The sequence below is a fragment of the Tachypleus tridentatus genome, chromosome 13, assembly GCF_004210375.1.
Source record: "Tachypleus tridentatus isolate NWPU-2018 chromosome 13, ASM421037v1, whole genome shotgun sequence".
Taxonomy (NCBI): domain Eukaryota; kingdom Metazoa; phylum Arthropoda; class Merostomata; order Xiphosura; family Limulidae; genus Tachypleus; species Tachypleus tridentatus.
In genome coordinates this window covers 239,547,359-239,564,958 of record NC_134837.1, presented here as the reverse complement: position 1 = coordinate 239,564,958, position 17,600 = coordinate 239,547,359, and positions in this window count along the sequence as shown.

The following is a 17,600-nucleotide window of genomic DNA, read 5'->3' as shown; positions in this document are numbered from 1 at the left end:
TAAAAAGATAAATAAAATATATTTTATAAACTTTGGTGTATTCCTGTTGATAATCCTTTAATAATTTTTATTTTTCTGTACTTCCTGATCTACCGCATATATTCATTTTACGGATTTTGTTATTGGTACGTTATCATTAAATTTAAACGATACATGGTTAATAACTTATGTGTGTATACCTTTGATCTGCAAAGATAAAATTAGTAAAGTTTCGTCATAAATTACACCTTTTGATTAATTTAACTTTTGTTTGGGATGAATTTCGCGCAAAGCTACATGAAGACTATCTGCGCTAACCAACCCTAATTTAGCTGTGGGCTACTCTTTTACCTGGCCCGGTATGGCCAGGTAGGTTAAGGCGTACGACTCGTAATCTGAGGGTCGCGGGTTCGCATTTCCTTCGCACCAAACATGCTCGCCTTTTCAGCGGTGGGGGCATTATAATGTGACGGTCAATCCCACTATTCGTTGGTAACTGGTAGCCCAAAAGTTGACGGTGGGTGGTGATGACTAGTCTTTCACTACTAAATTATGTACGGCTAGCGCAGATAGCCTTCGAGTAGCTTTGCGCGAAAAACAAAACAAACAAACAAATTCTTTTACCAACAAACAGTGGGATTGACCGTAACATTATAACGTACCCACGGCTGAAAGGGCGAGCATGTTTGGTGTGACGGGAACTCAAACCCGCAATCCTCAGATTGCGAGTCGAGTGCTTTAACTACCATGCCATGCCGGGCGTTACTGGACGTAAAACCTTAATTACAAATAGTTATATGATTTAATGAGATTAATTCTTCTTACGTCTAAAGTTTATTTTTCTTACGTCTTCATGTCTAATGAAACTTATTACAGTGTAAGAAATTCATAAGAGACCCAAAAATAGATAGTCTTAACATCTCTTAATTTCAGAATTCTATCTCCCTCTACTGTTAACATGTAAAATGTGATTTTCTTTATAATAACTTCAATGTAACACTACACAATAATGCTTTTTTTCCATAATTCAATAGAAATATATTTGTTTGTCCTCTATATCCTGGTCATCGGCTTTTGTATTTCGACCTTTCAATTACGATTCAATCAGCTAGAGATGATTCGGGATGTGTCAAGAAGTTATTCTTAAGATGCGTAGATTTCATTGTCTTTAACTGTTCCTTTTGTTCCGACAGTAATCTCAAAGTCTGGGGTTAACAAGTTGTATTGTAAGTTAAGATGTTTTATACTCAACTGGCTGCTAAATAGATAACCACATAGGATGAGAAGTAATGACTAAATACAGATCATTAGAGCTTGCTTCTCATTGATTTTTTCCAGTTCTGTGTTTCACATACATATAGTTAGTGTACTTCAATCATTACTGGTTTATATACATAGGGCAAACACACTATTAATAACTCATGACTTGCTAAACATTGAGTTTACAACTGTATTTCATTTTTAAATCCTATCTAGCATTTGGGGGGGGTTTGTTTTCACACCTTCATTACTTTATACATACATTCAAGATATATACACTTATATTGAGTGAGGTGTTTAAAAGTCGCTTGTTACTTATTGCTTTACGATAAAAAACAATTAAAATAGAAACTAAAACGTTATTTGAATAGTCGAGCCAAGTGGACATAAAAATTATTATTATGTACTGGTATTTTATACTGCCTCTGGCGTATTTCGAATCAACAACCCATTTTTTTCTGTTCATAACTGTTAAAATTTCCGTTTTTAATGTTATTAATTACTTCAATGATTTAATAATCATTGATATATAACCTAAGAATAACACTTATCAACAGTATGTGATTTATTATAAGACATCTAAATAAACACGTTATTTCTTACTTTGTATTTTACACGTCAGCCAGGGTGTGATCTTGCCAAAGAGACCAGGTACATGATTCGCAATCTGATGGTTGCAGGTACGAATGCTAGTCCCATCAAACATGTTCACACTTTCAACCGTAAAAGCGTTATAAGTGAAGATCAATCCTGTTGTTTGTTGGTAAAAGAGTAGCCCAAGAGTTGGCGGTAAGTGATGATCTCTAATTTAGCCATCCTAATTTAGCAGTGTCAGACTGCAGGGAAGGCAAGCGCATACAGCCCTCGTGTAGCTTTGTAAAATTAAAAACAAATAAATAATGATGCCAAGAAACGTAACAAGAAAGTAAGTCAAGAGCATAAAGAACAACTGAAGGAAACAAAGATCATAAGACCTAATGAAGATGATTTTCACCATTCTTTAATAATCTAAAACGTTTCAATCATATCTTCTTTAACTTTTCTTTCTTCAAAAGAAAACAATTTTAAGGATATTCATCCCTTCTCATATGACAACCCTTTATCCCAGATACCATTTTAGTAACCCTTCTTTGAATCCTTTCCAATAATTCAATGTCTTTCTTAAGATATGGAGTCCAAGACTGGACGCTATACTCCAAATGTGGCCTAATCAGTGACCTATAAAATAAAATGAATTATAATATTTACAGACTCGTGTTCAATATTTTTGTACATACAACCAAAAATCCCATTTTTCTTACCACTAGCAACAGCATACTTGCTTGGATGGGCTAAGAGACTAATCAACCATTACACCAAGATCCTTTTCTTTCATGACACTGTTAACGTTATTCCCATCCAAAGCGTACTCATAATTCAAATCATTGTAAACCAAATGGAATATCTTGCATTTGTCATAATTAAATCCCATTAGCCATTTATTTGTCAAACTCACTGAATGATCTAAATACGTTTATATAGCATCCTCTTCACAACCAGCCAGCAATAGCCAAGACCTGTTGACCATACCTTTATCTATGTCATTAATGTAAATAAAAAAGACTAGTGGTCCTAAGACTGAACCCTGAGGTACACTACTTGTAACATTAATCAAGTTTGGCTGAACTCCATTTATAACAATCCCTTGCTATCTTCCATCAAACCACTTTTCTATCCAACTAGTTAACTTATCCCCACTCCCATAGATACAAGTTTCTTTATAACTCTCTTGAAAATGTTACTGAATATGTAACTGCATATGTAGATAACGGTAAAGGTGTAGATTTGGTGTATCTGGATTTTCAGAAAGCATTTGATAAAGGATGGTCAACCACTGTTAACCACAATCGAAACCCTTGGGAAAAAAAAGTATATGGCTCAGAGATCTTTTTTTTAAACTTACCAATGTTATTTTGACAAACTTGGAATTTGTGCAATTGTCTTGCTCAAGTTTGTTTACATTTATCAATTGTTCAAGATGTAGGATACTGCTTCAGTCGTCATTAGTAAAAACTAAAGAAAAAGTGGAATTTAATGAGCTAGCGATTTCATAATCATCAGATACAATCCTTCCTTTCTCATTTTTCAAGGGTTCTATCCCCATTTTAACATTTTCTTTACCCCTGATGTACTTTTTAAAATGCTTACTGTTATTTTTTATGTTTTCTTTTTTAATTGCACCTACCTTTTTCGTTCGGTAAAGAATATATTTCTTTTGAATATTGAAAGAATTTTCTTTCCACATTTACTCAGCGTCTCCAAGTAACTCAGTTACAAAATTCACAACAGATAACGCCTATTACACCTTATCAAAATTTGCTTAATTCAAATTTCAAATCAAAATATTATTATTCCCGATTTTCAAATGCAGAAAAACATCAAACCTAATACAACAATGATCATTTGTACCTAGGGGTTCTCGAATATTAACTCACTCAATTTTTTTCTATATTATGATTTGACAATAAATTTAAGATAGCATTATTTCTAGTAGGTTCCTTGATCAATTAATGAAGAAATCCATCTTGAACAGTTTCGAGAAACCTTTCTCTCTCATGGTTTGACTCTACCATTTCCCAGTATATATTTCTGAAATTAAAACCACACATAATTATAACGTCATTAACAGCTGAAATCTTGATCTCACTGTAAACTTTCTCACTAAATTCTTCAGCTTCATCTTATGGTTTCTAACAATTTTTTACTAATAGGGTTTTCTGTTGATATCTACCAACAGAAACTCAAATGGATTCAATTTCCTTGTTATTATCCTTAATATTATCAACTTCAAGAGGATGTCATTCAAATGTTATATCTACAGCCCCTTCTCCTCCTCTCTTTATTACTCAGTTCTTATTAAATATTGTCCCCCGCTGCGACAGCATTAAGTCTACGGATTTACAACGTTAAAATCAGGAGTTCGATTCCACTCGGTAGACACAGCAGATAGCCTGATCTGATATTGCTATAAAAATATATCATGCTAAATAACCTATAACCACATATTTCAAAGACATTTCTGTCATCAAAATAACTTACATTTAATCATGTTTATTGTATTCCAATTATGTCAAAAATCTTCTATTTCTTCCAGTGTCCTAAAGTAATTGATTTTAATTCTTATACACCTAGCATTACAACAGTAAAATTTAAGCCTATTTTTATAACTATGGTAAACTTTTCTCTACATCTCAATTTTGTTTTATTTAGTTTATCTTTGCCCTCACCACTATCTACTTGTAGTTCAAAACTTCCCTTACAGTTTATTTAATATGAACTTCATAAAAGTGTGTCATATAAAACAGCATTGAAAGAGCTTTAGTAGAAACAGTTTTTATCCCAAGTACCTTAAATAATGCTCTGGTGTTTTGTTTGTTTGTTTCTTTAATGTTGCGCACAGCTATACGAGGGCTATCTGCATTAGCCGTCCCTAATTTAGCAGTGTAAGACTAGATGGAAGGCAGCTAATCATCACCACCCACCACCAACTGTCGGACTACTCTTTTACCAACGAATAGTGGGATTGATCGTAACATTATAATGCCCCCACGGCTGAAAGGGTGAGAATGTTTGATGTGGAAGGAATTCGAACCCGCGACCCTCGGATTAGGAGTCGAGTGCCTTAAGCACCTGGCTATGCCGGGCCTTCTCTGGTATTACAAGACACATTTACTTATCTGTAGAACGCGACCTTTAAAGGTGTAGCAGCTTCATGTGTTGCACAATATAATGCAGCATTGGGAAATGAGATCACTTAAATATACTGCTTTAACTGTATGTTTGTGCATATCAACTGCAAATTGATACTTTGATCGGTAGGGTCTCTCATGTTGAGTCTTTGCTAAATATATCAAAATGCTTTACATCTTCACGCCCCCCAGTGGTACAACGGTGTATCTGCCAGAAACCGGTTCTTGATACCCATGGTTCACAGAATATAAATAACCCTTTGTGTAGCTTTTTGCTTAATAACAAAACAATAACATATTTTCAAATCTTATTTTAAGTGGCACGCACATCTATTTCGTGTACAATTATTAATTTGATCGCTTGTTGCACACGAAAGATATTTTTCAAGAAATTACCTTTTATCACAAATCATTTTGCGAGTTTTGATGTTTGAAAACCAGCCCCTGGTGGCTGAGCAGTAAGCCAATAACCTCATAATGTTAAAATTCGGGTTTCCATACTCGCGTAAGAACATTACAGATAGCTCATTGTGTATACTTGTGCGTTATAATAAACAAATAAATAACGTCATTTTTAACGTATTAGTTTTATGTTGAAAGTGTACGACAATATTTTTTGTTTCAAACCTGATATGCTGTAAATTTTTTGAGCGCAAGGTCGAGATATTTAAATTAGAATGATTTACATCAATATCGTTGTTTCATATAATTTTTTTAATAAAATAATGTTATTATAACGTCTAATGTAAGTGATTCTCAGATTAACACTTCACTGCATGCCTAAGTAGAAGTTTGTTTGAACCCATAGTTTGGTTTATTTGTTTGTTTTGAATTTCGCGCAAATCTACGGGTAGCTATCTACGCTAGCCGTCCCTAATTTAGCACTGTAAGACTAGAGGGAAGGCAGCTAGTCATCACAACCCACCGCCAACTCTTGGGCTACTCTTTTACCAACAAAATGTGGGACTGACCGTCTCATAATAACGCCCTCACAACTGATAGGGAGAACAAGCTTGGTGTAACGAGGATTCGAACCCGAGACCCTCGAATTACGAGTCGAGTGCTTTAACCACCGGGCCTTAAACCCACTTGCGCAATTTTAAGAGTTCTTCATTTTTTTAGATCAACATTTCAAGCCAAATTAAAATAAAATATATTTTCCATTACCAACAAAAATCATATCAGAGAAAATAGGAGATAATTTTTTATTTAAGTGTTTTTATACTTTTTTCTCAGATTAACAATTTGGTTAAATACACGTCATGAAATATTTTCCAGTTTTCCTTCCGGTAAAAATAAGCAGGCTTTAAAAACAATTTTTTTTCACTAGTTGAAGCAAATAAGCTTGCTACAAATATTGCAATTAATGGAATATTAGCTTGTTTAATGTCTTTTCGGAAACAACAAACACATTATTAAATCTCAGATCATATCATTTTCAATAATAAAATCTGAGGAAATAAAGTGGTGATTATAAAGAGTACAAAATACACCTGAAGGTGTGAAAAAATGGTAAATGTAACTTAACGCTAAGTCACCCAGTGTAGCATGAGTGTAAAATACTATTTGCATTGCACAGAGGCCAGTATAGTGCTGTGAAAAACAGATGAATGGTCGTGTATAAAATAAAAGACCCAGTAATTATTTCTCAAAATCATACAAATGTTATTGTTATTTATGAAAACATAACAGTGGGGCAACATTCTCCGAATCAAAAATCCGATATTTAAACTAGATTTATAAAATGAAAGTCGACAATGTTGAAATAATTTCTTTTATAAGAACATTATGGTTAAAAAACGTGGCAATTGATTACACGCACCTAAATTGCGGCCAGAGAGCATAAAACTCAAAACAGAAAAAACTCGAATAGATGAGAGGCAATAAATTGGTGTGTTTTCAAGTTCTCAATAATCCACAATTGGTTCTTCTTGTTACATAACAATTAGTGAGATAAAAGTTAATCCCTGAAGTACCTATGTTGCAGCAGTGGTGTCACGAATGTCAAGACAAAGACAATTCAATTACATCAGGACAGTTTTCATATTACGAGACTTCCTCAGGCTGTCAACCAAAGCTTATTCTCTGCCATGAGCGCTGTTATTGATTTGTATACTCTTGTGATCCCGTTTTGTCTTGGCAGGTTTCCTGCAAATTCCAATTTAACTGTCTCGGAACTAAACGACGTCTACGAAGCTACCTTGTGAACCTTTCGATTTCAAGAAAAGGCATCACCAATGTTAACTGGGAAAAGTAACTTAAATTTAGGTTTAAGCTTCACATTAAAATAGCATGCACTTCCTTACTTGTAAAATGAAAAACAGAAATGAAGAACGCAAACCAGCTCTATAAACTTTACCCATATGATTCTATTCTTTGTTTAAGTAAAGTGTTTCGTAAAGAATAGCTTCGAGCATACACACTAACATTGAAACTTGTTTTAACAGCCTAGAATTTTTTGGTTTATTGTTCGTTACCTGTAAAATAGCCAGCATTTTTCTCTTTTAATGGACTTGGTTTATGTACAGTAAGATATATATGTGCAAAGCACAGAGCTTAAAAAAAAATAAGTGAATGTCTCTTGTCTTTTTCTTTCAAAGCCACGTTCAAAGACCAAGCCTCATGCATTTTAATGCTGATTTAAGATTTTTTTGAAGGTCTTGGGATTAAACTCTCGCATGCCAGCTTCGTGCTATGTCAGTCGTAATTGCAGATTTCTTTTCGGTAACGTTCAGAAAAAAGATTGAAAAGAAAATCGGAAAGGTGTCAAGGGGTTGCTTGTTTAAAGTCATTCCACTGTAACATAAATCATTCGATTTTTCTTTATTAATCTAGCCTTTTATTCATATATTCTTTACTAAAGGTAAATTATCCAATATGAGGATATAGCCTGTGAAAATTAGTATACTTTTCTTAGTAAATTTTACTTGCAACTTATGCAGGGTTTATGCTGCTTTTTTTTAACTTGTGTAAATGGTTCTTCTACGTCAGTATCAGGTCATACCTACTGTTAGTCATGAAACCTAATTACAAAGAGACTTTAATATGGCATTTTTATTTTTTACTTTTTTACAAACCTGTCGATTGGTCGTTATTCAGGCCCTGCATTGCCAGGTGGGTTAAGGCGTGCAACTCGTAATCTGAGGGTCGCGGGTTCGCATCCCGGTCGCACCAAACATGCTCACCCTTTCAGCCATGGAGGCGTTATAACGTAACGGTCAATCCAACTATTCGTTGGTAAAAGAGTAGTTCAAGAGTTGGCGGTGAGTAGTGATGACTAGCTGCATTCCCTCTAGTATAACAGTGCTAAATTAGGGACAGCTATCTCAGATAGTCCTTGAGTAGCTTTGCGCGAAATTCAAAAATAAACAAACAATGATCGTTATTCCTGGTATAATAATATAGAATATAAAATAAAATGAAATTGTATCTTGATGCGAACAATTTGGAGTATTGCTTTGAAATATATATATTTAACTCTTCGGGAAAACAATTTAGTTTTTCTATATTTGTAAATATACATTTCCATATAATAGCAATTGATAAAAGACATCAAACCAAACTTGTCAGATGTCAGCTAATTACTTTTATATAATATTTGTTTTTTATGTAAAATATGTTTTACATTGATTTAGGCTACAATAAAACAAAAACAAATAATAAATGCCACATAAGAAATTAATTTCACAGTTGTCATTAGTTTTCAGCTGCTGGAGTGGAGGCATTTTACGGAACAGCACGTACTGCCATCTTTTGGGCTACTCGTACCTAACTAAATAGTTGGAGTTGAACGTCATTCCTACAGTACATTCGCGACTTTGAGCTGTGGAACGCGTTTTTTTTTTTTTTTGGCAACGACATGTGAGCCATGAACCTTAGGTTCTTCAGTCGGAGAAAGTTAACATCAAGGCCACCCCCAGACCGACTATTTATAACTTATTATCTGAAACGTTGGGATATTGATTGTTGATATACACTAGCGAGTTACTATTTAACGTACACATAAACCAGGTTGTTATTATTAGATGAATTTTGACAACGATATAACCTATTACTCTATAGATACATTATGTAATTAACAATTATATGTTAATGTAAGATTGCTATTGTAAACTTGTGTTACTGGCGTGGGGCATTCTAAAGAAACAACGATCTTTTTTTTTTTTGTCGCCGGGTCAGTAAGCTTTTCTCGTCTTTCGTTGGCTTAAAGCACCTTATCTGTCCTTGTCAGCTACACAGACGATCACTAGAAGAACTAAACTATGCTGGCTGATTTCCCTGCGGCTTCTGGTATCGCCACCGAACTTTTTAGTTGTTTTCTTGAAAGGCGTCAACTCCACGGAGGTCGCTATTATAAGTATTTTATCAAGTCGGGCTGCTAAATGCATTTAGTTTAGATAGCTGAGGGGATAGCCGTCCGTTAGAAAATACGAACTAGATATTCACTATCCTAAGTGAGTCAACCGTCAACAAAACCTTTTTAATCCGAGTTTTTAAACTTTACATTAACAATACACAAAGGAGTAGCTCTTATTGAAGATGAAACGACAGTTTCTTTCAAATGCCTAAGATAAGGTTTCAGTCTTCTGGTTCTCGAAAGAAACTTTTAAAACTATTGTAATAAGATAAATTTAAATGTATCTAATAGTCTAGATTTTGCTTTTTTTACGTGTTTTTCCGCTTAAAATAAATGTATACTTTACTTTTTTTACATTTAATTTCTTAGCAACATTTCCTAAGAAGCGGAAATAAACATACAGCCAAGACCTAATCCTATTTAATATTCTAATCTAAAATTGCTTGAGAAACATCAAATTCAACTGACGAGAAGAAAGTAATACTTAAGAGCTTCCACAAATGATAGCAAGTTAGCAAGGTAATCAAAATATATTTATATACATATTACTTAACATTCCGGGCCTGGCATGGCCTAGCGCGTTAAGGCGTGCGCTTCGTAATCTGAGGGTCGCGGGTTCGCGCCCGAGTCGCGCCAAACATGCTCGCCATCCCAGGCGTGGGGGCGTATAATGTGACGGTCAATCCCACTATTCGTTGGTAAAAGAGTAGCCCAAGACTTGGCGGTGGGTGGTGATGACTAGCTGCCTTCCCTTTGCAGTCTTACACTGCTAAATTAGGGACAGCTAGCACAGATAGCCCTCGAGTAGCTTTGTGCGAAATTCTAAACAACAACAACAACTTAACATTCTATGTATACAATACAAATTACAGGACTGCCAATAATGATTAAATTTCATTTAAACACTGAAGATTTCAAAGGGAGGAAAAGAAACTGCATAGTGTTTAAATAAAAGTGTTTACAAAAACTATATAAATACTCTGTTTTATAGGCTTTACAAACTCAGAATGACTAAGTTACTGTTAGCAGAAATATACTGGAATTCTTTAAATACTCCTTGAACTGAGTTATCGTCAGCAGAAATTTACCGAAATTATTCAATTACTTTTTAAACTAAGTTACAATTTACAGAAACATACCGGAATGCTTCAAATACTGCTTGAACTAGGTTACCTTTGGCAGAAATATTCCGAAGTTCTATATTAAACCTAATTACCATTAAGACTAAGTTATCATGAAAACCATAATAGCACTATTAGATTTTTTTCTTGGAATAAATATGTAACTGTAACAGAACTATACAGCAGTTGTTTGATTTTTACTCAGAATTACTAGATTACCATTTGGAGAAGTATACCCGCAATATTACGACTTTAATCAAAATCATTATGTTACCGTTTCCAGCAGTGTATCATGAGTTTAAGATTCTTACTTTGCTTTAAGAGTTGCTTAAACACATTAAGTACTTTAAAATACAAATTATCTTTCTCATCATAAATCCCCCCACCCTCATCAGTTAATCAGAAGTAAGTCTGTGGACTTCCAGGGCTAAAAACTGGGTTTCGGTAGCCTCGTCGGTCGTAGCAAAGATAGCTTTTGCGTTACTTTCTGCTTAACTACAAATAATCATGATAAGTAGCTTCTATGACCACCTAAATTTCATTATTACTTATTAACAATTCTTTTTTAAATAAACCTCAGTATTAATTGCTAATTAGTTCTACCCGACTTTCAAACTACTAGTATGTTACCGCTTTCAGGAAGATATAATAGAGAAGATAATAAGAACAAAGAACGAAAAAAAACACTACATCTTTTCACTATTTTTTTAGTAAGAGATCTCAGAAAGTGTCGTAAAAGAGAGTCCCACGCTGGTACAGCGGTAAATCTGAGGATGTGGCTATAGTTACAGGATAAAACACAAACACAATCATCAAGAAGAATATATATAGAAAATTCCAAGAATAAACAAGAAGGAAACTCGCAACATACAACCATTTCAAAGACTCCCTCGAAATATACCAAGTATAATACATGTAAGCAGTATAAAGTAAAAAAGTGTTCAAAGCCACATCATATCCCTGCAATTATACGTCACCAAACCACATGAATGTCATGTAGATAGGAAAATTGCCTTTCACACTGTCTCTTTTAACGGGAAATCTAAAATATCCCAACATATTGTATAACTTGTTTACACTTAAACACAAAGCTGTACAATCGGCTGTCTGTAATCCTTCCCCACAGGTATCACAAACCATTTTCTTGCGTTGTAAGTCTGCAGACATGTCACTGTGTGGGGGGACACATTGGAAAAACATGAAAACCAACAAAAGTGAGAATTCAGAATAATTTGTCTTTCAATTTCGTGCAAAACTACCCAAGGGCTATCTGCGATAGCCATGTGGTTGAGACACTCCACTCGTAATTTGAGGGTCGCGAGTTTTAATCCCCTTCACACCAAACATGCTCGCCCTTTCAGCCGTGGGCGCGTTATCAATCCCACTATTATTTCATAAAAGAGTAGCCCAAGAGTTGCCGATGGATCTTGATGACTAGCTGCCTTCCCTCCAGTCTTACCCTGCTAGCGCAGATAGGCCTCGAGTAGCTTAGCGCGAAACTCAAAACAAACATATCTTAATTTAGCAATGTAAGACTAGAGTGAAGGAAGCTGGTTATCACCACCCACCGCCAACTCTTTTATCAACGAATAGTGGGATTGAGCGTTATATTATAACGCCTCCACTGCTGAAAGGGCGAGCATTTTTAGTATAATGGAGATCCGAACCCGCGACCCTCAGGTTATGAGTCAGGCTCCATAAACATCTTGCCATGCCGGGCCTTCAGAATAGTATAGACGTACAAGACTCTGCAGTGGCCCATCATGCCAGAGAAAAGATCAAACGATACATTAGAATAGTACTAGAATAATAGGAATAAGCTACAAATGACAGAAAAGATAAATAAATCTACTGTCTCTGTCTGGTTAAAAACGTATTCAGTTAACTTCACATAAATATTAGTAAAAAACATTCAGAGAATTAATTCAAGTTAAAATTAAAAAGCCGTCGGTCGATTGTATAAAGCAACAAACTTTCTTGAAGAAGATCCAGGATCAAATCGAGAGCACTAACAACACAGAAATGGCTCTTTCAAAGACTTCCTTGGGATTGCATCCAAAAACAGGATTAAAACCAGTTAGTAATCATTATCTAAACATGTGAAAAGGCTTCTAGTACATAATCAAACTTAAGTAACTGCGATATTTAATCGCTACAATTACGCTTCAAGTAAGTATATACTCATATATACATGACTTTCAATAAAACTTTGTAATACTTTCAAAGTTATTTTTGCAAATATAATACGGTAGCTGAATATACGGTTTCTGATATGTGAGTTTAGATATCTATATTTTAATCGTTCTTTAACGAAAGTTGTTGTTGTTGTTGTTTCTGAATTAAGCACAAAGCTACCACAGGGATCGAAACCCGGTTTTTAGCGTTGTAAATCCGCAGACATACCGCTGAGCCACTGGAGGGGGGGCTTTAACGAAAGATCTAAGCATGACTAGTGGTCAGCTTGTTCATACTACGAACTTAGAATTCATAATTCGTTTAACATTGTCACAAAAACTCACTTCGTACGCAGTAGTCATGAATGTGGTTTAAGAGTGATGGTCATGTCCCATCATGCAGTCAGATTAGAGAGTCCAACAGTTGGTGTTGAGTGCTGTGGATTATATCCCATCCCTTTGATTTATCAACGACGGTCCATTGTTGATAAGAAGTACGTGACTTCGAAAGAAAAACAAATCTTATTAAGGTGGTTCCTTTCGGTAAATGATACTCGTTAGTTTGACAACGAATTGTCAGTAAGCAACCACTGCTAAATATATGTCAGTTTTCTCCACCAAACTACTGAAGATACCTAATGTTAACTAGTTGCGTCACACCAAATGTTTTTTGAGTTTGGTGTTTTGAACATTTATACGTTTTATTGTTATTGTTCATAAATGTTCTTTATGTACTGTTGCTCTGGGAACCGATGTCAGGTCAATCTTTGGTATAATATTTATTCAATGTCATAAAGAAATATCTACACTAATTCTATCAAAATTTCAACTAGCATGTCTTCCTTATTTATTTTATAGGTATGTGTGTGTTTTTCTTATAACAAAGTTGTTATATCTGTTGAGTACACCGAGGGAAATCGAACCCCTGATTTTAGCATTGTAAATCCATAGGTTTGGGGGACTTATTTTATAGGAAAAGTAAAATGCGTTATAACATATTCTCAATTCTAAGCGTTCTGACATACAAATTTTATTGTTCTTGTATTTTGGCGCGAAGTTATACAATGGTTTATCTACATTCTATATACCATGGGAAATTGGTCCCCAAATTTTAGCGTTGTAAGTTTGGAAATTTCCTGTTATTGCATCAGGGAACTACATAGATGTAGTTTTACAGATTATGCTAAAGTACAATATTTTGGTATATTTGAATGTTCTTGTTATGATTATTAGGTTTGTTTTTCATGTGTTCATTTTTAGGGAAGTAAGAAAAACTAGACTTGATATAAAGGTTTTGACTTTCTACTGAACTCAATTCCTATAAGCTTCCTATATGAAAAGGTAAAACATATGTTAGTAGCCAACACGATATGTTAAAATTTGAACCGGTTTTTCGCAAACTTCTAAAGTAAAGAATTATTTCATTGCTCACAAAGATTGGTTTGAGAAATAAGGTAGAATAGATCCAATATAACAGTGTCCTGGAGATATATTACAGCTTTTGTTTAAGTTAAATCATTTTGGTTTCGTTGTAATATGTAAGTAATGTTAATAATGAGATAAGGAATGGATCGAGGTCACTTCTACTCGAAACTTCATAAAGCCGTTGTCAGTTACGTGATCCTTGATTCTAACAAACGTTCAAAGAATATTTGTATTGCTTAATGATCACATCGTATTTTTTACACCTTTAAGTTCATAACATTTTACATTAAAATATAATGAACTATTGTTAACTTTTTGTGTTATTCTGCTTCTGTTTAGTTTGCTGTTAAGAGTATTATGATCACTATTTGTTGTCTCAGTATCAAACCAAGACAGAATCGCATTAAACAGAGCTAAGGTGCTGAATCACTGTATATATATCTTTAATGAATATTAAATACACATATATATACGTTAATGAAGATTAATACACAATGTGTCTCCACCGCAATGTGTGTCCTACTTTCTCAGTCACCTCCAAAATCTAGGGTACATTTTATAATCCCACCTCATAGTTTGTAACATCGGATCTTTTAAATTAAATATTGAATATATTTAAATATTGTATGTATATATACACCTCGATACGTTGTACTAATGCTACCCTTCAAACGCAACAGTACAAAGTTTTATGTGCAAGTAGTAAACCACACAGATTAACATCTCCCAAGGCGAAGAACCAGTGACAACAGTAATGTCTTAACCCTAATGTAAGGCTTATAGTCTAACAAATGTACACAACAAGGCTCATAAGATTTGCTTGTCGTTAAGTGCTACGCTGTAGCTACTTCTTTCCAGCGAAAATTTTATGCTATAAGCTTTAAAGATTGCCGATGAGCCACTAGGAGACAGAAGTGTGAGAGTATTTGCACATTCTTTCAATCTTTACTTGTTGACCAGATTTTTTTCCGTTTTCATCATACGAATTACATACAGTACGTGTAATCCAAAAGCTCTTTAGTAATCATCTTTTATATTATAAAACAGTTTTCTTGTCTTTACACTTAACGTTAGAAAGTATCAAACATAAATGGCGAGTATGTAGTAATTTTAATGTACGTTTAAAATCATTGATATATACAACATCTATTAAGATGACAAAAAAATTGTAAAATTATCTTACAATAAAATGAACTATAAACAAATAAAATGAATCCTGAGTTAAAATTTAAAAATATAAGAATTTATTTTGATTTTCAAATAGCTAGAAACTCTATCGACTAATGGTAAGTTTTTTCTCCTTATATTCAATATATTAAAGAAAACTGAAGTGTAGTTATAGCTAAATAATATCTTTTTAATTAGGATTATTATTACTGCGTTATATTAAATTAGCACCATCACTGATTACCTTATAAGTTCTGGATTTATATATAACGTGCGTTATACAAATTGTTTCTTAAAACACGATAGGTTACTAATTTCCTTTTTCAAAACTATAATTGATGTTTAATTTTTAGATATGTAAACATTGTTATTGCTGTTCTTTTTAGGTAAAACAACAAAGAGTTATTTTTACGTACTATGCGATTCTCCTTAGGCGAATAAATTTTACTGAATTCTGATAAAAATAGTTTAGGAATAAATTTTGTTTCTTCTTTGGTAAGCACAATGGACTATTTGTGCTGAACCCACCACTTGGATCAACATGAGATATCTGGCGTCTTAAACCGTCAGACTTGTCGCTGAGCCACTGGAAACATTTACAGATAATGTAATTAGTTGTTAAACAAAAAACCTCAACGATCACGTTTTCTTTGTCATATCTTATTCGGAAAGTCTAAATAAAATTCACTTTAGACCGTATTTCATTATGCGAGAACAAGTAGAACTAAATATAAACAGTAATACAGCACAATTTTAGCATTTCAAGCAACTTAAACATTATAAAGAGCTCCTGACTAAAAGTAAGCCTAATATATGAATACGTTAGTATATATAACAAGCTGATTAGAAATACTCAGTCATAAATCAGCACACGAAAATAATAAAGTGCATAATAAAAAATAATTCAATCATCTGTTAAGTACGTTCGCTGTTAGTTATATTATCCGTTAGAATGCCAAATTTTATTTAACAAGACAAACAAAATTCATTTCAAAATATTGTAGTCTAACAGTAGTCTTAAGTATTTGAGCATTTAGAACATACCTTGTTTTCGTTAAAAATCATCTTGCACCACAATAGGTTTTAATTCACATTTGTTCTAAACTTTTTATGTGTCAAGCTGTTTATGGGTTTCTGATTTTGTTAGTTACATTTTTTGTAAAAATATTTCAATCCCAGAACTGCAAACAATCCTAGTAACAATTGTGAGGATTTTCGATGTAGTTTATCTTCAAAAAATGGCTGAATTTTCACACATTTTGGTCAGTTCTTTACATTGCATGTTGTATCAGACATAAATATAGTATCACTCAATGTAATATCACATACAGAGAACACTATTAGTGAACGGTATACAAACAATTCGGTAATTTGAGGATTAAGATTTCGAATGATTTATATTTGTACGGTTGTATTTGTAATACAGCCAGTAAGAATATCTGTTATCATTCTTAATTTAAAATTAACAACCACCATGCGTGCTAAGTGATTCGTCATCATCATTTTTAAGCAGCCAGAACTTAAGGAGTAGGGTATTTTTGTCAGTAACACATCCACTCTAAGTCGGTTCGTCATCTCCGAAATAGAGCGCTACCACAAGGTTAACCAGCACCCATTTCTAATGAAAAATATTGGATAACAAAATATTTTGACCGTCTCAAAATCTACATTTGTTACAAGTCCTAATTTTTTAGCTCATTTATTCTAGGGATAGTTTAAAACAAACTTCGTTAATTATCAATTTTGTGCTAAGAACTACGTCGTGCATCAATTCAAAATACATATATATTAAAGACCGCAGTATCTCTTGTATGACTTAAGTTTCTATTTATTAGATTTAACATCTTAATTTTACAAAAAAACAAGAATCCCACTGATGAGCAATGAATAAAAACTATTAAAATAAATTTAAACAAAGAATATTTAATACAAAATAAACGTGCCAGTAACTTGGACAGTACAGCTTCACAATATCAATTTTAATCGACTGTGACACTCATGATTTCTTTCCCATGAATATCTTTTAAGGAATTTCGCGCAAAGTTATACAAAAGATTCTCCCCATATACCCTTTGAGCTTCGGACCCGGCATGGCCAAGCGTGTTAAGGTATGCGACTCGTAATCCGAGAGTCGCGGGTTCGCATCCCCTTCGCGCCAAACATGCTCGTCCTTTCAGCCGTGGGGGCGTTATAAGGTGACGGTCAATCCCACTATTCGTTGGTAAAAGAGTATCCCAAGAGTTGGCGGTGGGTGGTGATAACTAGCTGCCTTCCCTCTAGTCTTACACTGCTAAATTAGGGACAGATAGCCCTCGAGTAGCTTTGGGCGAAATTCAAAAACAAACAAAACCCTTTGAAGGCAGATAAGCCACAATATCTTTTACTAACA